The following is a 7,500-nucleotide window of genomic DNA, read 5'->3' as shown; positions in this document are numbered from 1 at the left end:
TGTTTTTAAATGTAATAAATTAAAGAGCTTTTTTTATGAATAAACACTTTTTGTTTCCATCTTATCAATATTGATTATAATCGCTAACAATTATTATAATGATTTTAATTGTTTTTACTTATAATCGCTACCATTGATTATACTAAAAAATGCAATCGCAATTGACAAAAATTGTTAATAATTATAATTATAATATGTTTAGTAGGCAACCTTTAAAGCAATTTATGCATAACAGGTTGCTAGCCAAATATAAACTTAATGAAGTATTATGATGGACACTTACATTCGGAATTCATATATTTAAAGAAATAATTTTGATTATTCAGATTCTATTAATATTAGCTATTGTAAATAATATTAATCAAATGAAAAGTTTTTAAATTGTTAGGATGTATTTAGCAAGTTATGCTTTCCATACATAAAATAAAAATATATTATGTATAAATAATATTAGTGCTTGTAAAAGGATTAAGATTAATAAAACTAGATATATACTCTTAATACAATAAAAAGTAATAATTTAAAAGAATGTAAAAATATTTATTTAGCTGATAAATTTAAAATGGATAATAAATTTTAAATTTTTATTAACTCTTATTTATTATATAATATTTATTTGTAATCCTTATGCAAAATAATATATGACTTGAACAACGTACATGGGGGCGTGTATACAATTAATAAATTTAGGTAGAGAAATATATTTTGAATCAATAATTTATAAGTTCACAACAGAATAGTCAGATTTTTATTGTCTATTAAATATTTTTTAGCGAATAACTATTATGTATTACTAGAATATAATAATAATTTTTTTTTTTTTTTTTTTTTTTATGTTACTTGAATGGTGTATACGTTTACACGGTGAATGTAAAATCAATTAATCAATTTATATAGAAAAATATATTATGAATTAATTATAAATAAGTTCCAATAAAATAGCCTGATTCCCATTGTGTATTGAAATTTTTTTTTAACCAATTAACTATTAATGTGAATTTGTACAATAAAAATTTTGTATTAATTCTGTAAATTATTATATATATTTGCATTATACAGTATTTAGAAGCATTTAAAAGGATAAAATTTTTTTAGAAAATCTACATATGTATCACATGTATTATACCGGTACCCTGTCGCAATATAACATGTACGATTTGTATATAAAATAAAATGAAATTTTTTCCCTAAAATTTTTTAATGAATCCCGAAAAATTCTATATATTTCACCTTTATATAGTATTTAGGACTATTTAAAAGGATAAAATTTTTTTCGAAAATCTACATATGTATCACATGTATTATACCGGTACCCTGTCGCAATATAACATGTACGATTTGTATATAAAATAAAATGAAATTTTTTCCCTAAAATTTTTTAATGAATCCCGAAAAATTCTATATATTTTACCTTTATATAGTATTTAGGACTATTTAAAAGGATAAAATTTTTTTCGAAAATCTACATATGTATCACATGTATTATACCGGTACCCTGTCGCAATATAACATGTACGATTTGTATATAAAATAAAATGAAATTTTTTCCCTAAAATTTTTTAATGAATCCCGAAAAATTCTATATATTTCACCTTTATATAGTATTTAGGACTATTTAAAAGGATAAAATTTTTTCGAAAATCTACATATGTATCACATGTATTATACCGGTACCCTGTCGCAATATAACATGTACGATTTGTATATAAAATAAAATGAAATTTTTTCCCTAAAATTTTTTAATGAATCCCGAAAAATTCTATATATTTTACCTTTATATAGTATTTAGGACCATTTAAAAGGATAAAAATTTTTTCGAAAATCTACATATGTATCACATGTATTATACCGGTACCCTGTCGCAATATAACATGTACGATTTGTATATAAAAAAAAAATATACATTTTTTTCTAAAAATTTGCATTAATTCCAAAAATTTTTTAATAATTTATTATAATTATTAATGTTTATTGAATAATTTATTATAATGCATAAATTTCATTTAATAAAATATGATAAAAGCAAAAAAAAATTTTTTTGGTCCCAAAATAAAAATTTTTAGCTGAAAAAAATTTTTTTTTTAAAATTTTTTTCTTTAAATTTTGATTATTCTGTAAAGTTTATGATGTTTAAAGCCATTTTAAACATTATCATATTTTGAGTTTGAAGCACCGGGTGTAATGTCTTTAATATATATGATGGATAGTGCGTGTAAGTTAATGAGATGAATGTATATCTATGTATAACAGTGTATTAGTGGTATTACGTTCAGCAGTCTCACACATATGATATAGTATGGTATAGTATAAGTTGTTTATTTTTCATACTGTCCGTGTATCATTCAACAAAGGTGGTGTAGAGTTGTATATGGCTTGGTATGACGTTGTTGCAATTCTATGGACACTATGATATTACGGATGCACAGATAGAGGAATAACACTTATCGTATATGTATCATTTATGTATGTTGACTGTGTAATGAATACTAAATATAATAAAATAATACACTTTTTAATAGAATAACATTTGTTTCATGTTTTAGTATGATATTAAATGGTATAGAATAGGTTGTTTATTTTTCATACTGTCCGTGTATCATTCAACAAAGGTGGTGTAGAGTTGTATATGGCTTGGTATGACGTCGTTGCAATTCTATGGACACTATGATATTACGGAATAACAGAAAGAGGAATAAAACTTATTGTATATGTATCATTTATAACGTACTTTTATGTTGACAAGAATGAATGTATATCTATATGAAATAGTGTATTTTGTGGTATTATGTTCAACAGTCTTACATATATGATATAGTATGATATAGTATAATTTGTTTATTTTTCATACTCTAAGTGTATCATTCAACAAAGGTGGTGTAGAGTTGTATATGGCTTGGTATGACGTCGTTGCAATTCTATGGACACCATGATATCACGAAAAAACAGAAAGAAAAATAACAATTATCGTATATGTATCATCTATATTATTATTGTATTTTGACTATGTAATGAATGCCAAATTTAAAAATATACACTTTCTTAATAGAATAACATTTATTTTAGTATAATATAAAATGATATTGAATATGTTGTTTAATTTTCATACTGTTCGTGTATCATTCAACAAAGGTGGTGTAGGTATGTATATGGCTTGGTATGACGCTTTTGCATGTCTATGGACACCATGATATTACGAAAAAACAGAAAGAAGAATAACACTTTTCAAATATGTATCATTTATATATTTTATTAACATGAACGCAAAATATACAAAATTATATATATATATACTCAAAATATTCTGGATGGTAATCAGTTTGGTTTATTTTGATATTTAATATTGTATTTTGGTTTTTTTGCTAGTAATGTTTCGAATATGTATATGCTGTTATTATTTTTTAGGTGTACATTGTATTAAATTGTTATCAATTATTTAATGTATGTATACAAAATAATAGCAAAAACATTTTCAATTATTATATAAAAATTTTTTTTTTTACACATGCATATTTATTAATATATGAAATTTTATCTCAGTTTTAATAAATATGTATTGAAATGAATAATAATACAATCTTATATATATTGATAATAGTCTGGATGGTAATCAGTTTGGATTATTTTGATATTAAATATTGTATTATTATTTTTGTAAAAAAATTAATGAGAATTTTGTAAAAAAACCTCTATATGTATATCTTTTTATATCAATATTTAAAAAAAAATTTTTTTTTATTAAATTATTGATTATAAATAGAATAACATATAAATTTTTTTGTCAAAGCAAGTTCATGGGTTATAAGTTTTAAACTTTACACTCCCATATGAGCACACAATATTTATATAAAAATTATTTTTATAAATAATATTACATTGACTCACCTCATACCAAGCGAGAATATTAAGTGTTATTATAACGTTTTTTATTTAAAATTAACTTTTTAAATAAAATTAAAAAATAAATGACGCTTTCAATCTAGCGACGAGTATGAGAAAATGTTTGAAATATTTTAAGACCCATTTGGTGATGGTCTGACAAAAATCATAATTATTTTTTTTTTTTTTTATTCAATAATATTTATTATGAATAACATGTTATATATTTCTTTTTGTAAAAGCAAAAAAATTATATAAATGACATAATAAAATATATATTTGAAAAAAAAAAAAATTAATAATAATATATATATCTCATATGTTTTTTCTATTAATTTTAAAACAATAGAGATATAAAAAAAAAAAAATTTATATCAGTAATGGGTGAGACCATCTGATATTTAAAATGAAATTGTAATAATATTATTATATATTAATAATTATTGTATGAAAATTTTTTTTCTTATAATAAGAAAACAAAAATATCATGTATATTATTATATATTTAATATTATAAATACAAATAGTTCCCTGGTTGATCCTGCCAGTAGTCATATGCTTGTCTCAAAGATTAAGCCATGCATGTCTCAGTACAAGCCAAATTAAGGTGAAACCGCGAAAGGCTCATTATATCAGTTATGGTTCCTTAGATCGTACCCACATTTACTTGGATAACTGTGGTAATTCTAGAGCTAATACATGCAAACAGAGTTCCGACCAGAGATGGAAGGAATGCTTTTATTAGATCAAAACCAATCGGTGTAAATTTTAATTTGCATCGTTTAATTTGGTGACTCTGAATAACTTTAAGCTGATCGCACGGTCTCGTACCGGCGACGCATCTTTCAAATGTCTGCCTTATCAACTGTCGATGGTAGGTTCTGCGCCTACCATGGTTGTAACGGGTAACGGGGAATCAGGGTTCGATTCCGGAGAGGGAGCCTGAGAAACGGCTACCACATCCAAGGAAGGCAGCAGGCGCGCAAATTACCCACTCCCGGCACGGGGAGGTAGTGACGAAAAATAACGATACGGGACTCATCCGAGGCCCCGTAATCGGAATGAGTACACTTTAAATCCTTTAACGAGGATCCATTGGAGGGCAAGTCTGGTGCCAGCAGCCGCGGTAATTCCAGCTCCAATAGCGTATATTAAAGTTGTTGCGGTTAAAAAGCTCGTAGTCGAATCTGTGTCCTACACTGTTGGTTCAATGCTCGCATTGTTTAACTAGCATGTTATGTGGGACGTCCTACCGGTGGGTGGTACAGATTATGTATAAAGTATATTTTAGTGTTATTATTTATTTAATGCATTATATATATTTTTATTATGTAATTTGTCGTAAGTGTTTAACCGTTAAGAGCGGTGGCAGCCCCCAATTGCAATCCCGTCGCGGTGCTCTTAATTGAGTGTCGAGGTGGGCCGGTACGTTTACTTTGAACAAATTAGAGTGCTTAAGGCAGGCTCAAATTTTGCCTGAATATTGTGTGCATGGAATAATGGAATAGGACCTCGGTTCTATTTTGTTGGTTTTCGGAACTCCGAGGTAATGATTAATACGGACAGATGGGGGCATTCGTATTGCGACGTTAGAGGTGAAATTCTTGGATCGTCGCAAGACGGACAGAAGCGAAAGCATTTGCCAAAAATGTTTTGATTGATCAAGAACGAAAGTTAGAGGTTCGAAGGCGATCAGATACCGCCCTAGTTCTAACCATAAACGATGCCAGCTAGCGATCCGCCGAAGTTCCTCCGATGACTCGGCGGGCAGCTTCCGGGAAACCAAAGCTTTTGGGTTCCGGGGGAAGTATGGTTGCAAAGCTGAAACTTAAAGGAATTGACGGAAGGGCACCACCAGGAGTGGAGCCTGCGGCTTAATTTGACTCAACACGGGAAACCTCACCAGGCCCGGACACCGGAAGGATTGACAGATTGAGAGCTCTTTCTTGATTCGGTGGGTGGTGGTGCATGGCCGTTCTTAGTTGGTGGAGCGATTTGTCTGGTTAATTCCGATAACGAACGAGACTCTAGCCTGCTAAATAGACGTACTTTACCGGCATCTCAAGGCCCATCGGCTGTTTGTTTCCCATTTCATTCATTTTCATGTGTGTTATGTATTGTATTTATATATGCATGTATTTTTGAGATTTAACGATCAAGATTATATTTTGTATATATTGTGCTTTATGTTGCATATGTTATGGTGTATGGGTACGCAGTTTTTTGATGTGGTTTTTACTGCCGGCGTACAAATAATTCTTCTTAGAGGGACAGGCGGCATTCTAGCCGCACGAGATTGAGCAATAACAGGTCTGTGATGCCCTTAGATGTTCTGGGCCGCACGCGCGCTACACTGAAGGAATCAGCGTGTCCTCCCAGGCCGAAAGGTCCGGGTAACCCGCTGAACCTCCTTCGTGCTAGGGATTGGGGCTTGCAATTGTTCCCCATGAACGAGGAATTCCCAGTAAGCGCGAGTCATAAGCTCGCGTTGATTACGTCCCTGCCCTTTGTACACACCGCCCGTCGCTACTACCGATTGAATGATTTAGTGAGGTCTTCGGACTGGTACGCGGCAATATTTCTGATATTGCCGATGTTGCTGGGAAGATGACCAAACTTGATCATTTAGAGGAAGTAAAAGTCGTAACAAGGTTTCCGTAGGTGAACCTGCGGAAGGATCATTAACGATATATATAAAATATATTTATTTATATTTTTTGTATTGTTTTTAAATATTCCAAAAAATAAAAATATTATTGATAAGAAATATTTTTTTTAACAAAATAACATATTAATATGTAATTTTCTCAAAATATATAATAGTAATTATGTGTTAAAAGAGATTTATTTTGGTTATGATATCATATTAAAGTAATACGCCAAACTTTTTTTATACACATAATATATCTATACATATAATATAGAGAATATTATATAAATATTAATAATATATTTGTTACATATAAAATATTTTTATATTCAATATTATTATTATTATTAAACAATAATTATTAATAAAATCTATAAATAATTTCTCTTATAAAAAAGTGAAATTAAAAATAGAATATATTGAAATTATTTGTTTATATGTATATAATCTCTATTAAGAAAAATAAAATAAGATTATAATTGATATAATCTATATTTTTATTTTTCTATGTTATATAATAAAAATAAAGAAAACACAAGATAAAATTTTTTTAAAGAATAAAATTTATTTCAAATTTAAATTTCTTTATGTTTTGTCTTGATATTTCTTTTTTTTTATTAAAAGTTATTATGTTAAAAAACAAACCCATTTGTTTTGTACCATATTAATATTATATATATTTTTATGTAGAAAATAATTTATAAAAAAAAAATAAATACATTTCTATAAAATATACCAAATATTAATTATTATATCTAGCTAGCACTAACAAAAATATCAAAAATGTTATGTATATATTTATTAATACCATAATATCTTTAATTTATATATATATATATTTAAAATAAAATATATAATTTATATTCTAGAAAAATTTTTTTATTTTAAAAGAATTTATAAAGATATATAAATTAATAATTTTATTTTTTATATTAAAAATAAAGATTATTATTAATAATAATACTTACATTTAA

General features: G+C 27.1%; 1 non-coding gene across 1 annotated transcript; it reads left to right on the top strand.

Moving 5' to 3' along the window:
• The first annotated feature begins 4,404 nt into the window (after window positions 1-4,404).
• LOC123303799 lies at window positions 4,405-6,560 on the top strand. Its single transcript, XR_006535885.1, has one exon. It is a non-coding gene; the product is annotated as a small subunit ribosomal RNA (ribosomal RNA).
• Window positions 6,561-7,500: the final 940 nt, after the last annotated feature.

This window comes from Chrysoperla carnea, assembly GCF_905475395.1.
Source record: "Chrysoperla carnea chromosome X unlocalized genomic scaffold, inChrCarn1.1 SUPER_X_unloc_14, whole genome shotgun sequence".
NCBI lineage: Eukaryota > Metazoa > Arthropoda > Insecta > Neuroptera > Chrysopidae > Chrysoperla > Chrysoperla carnea.
This window is presented reverse-complemented; position numbering and strand designations above follow the sequence as displayed.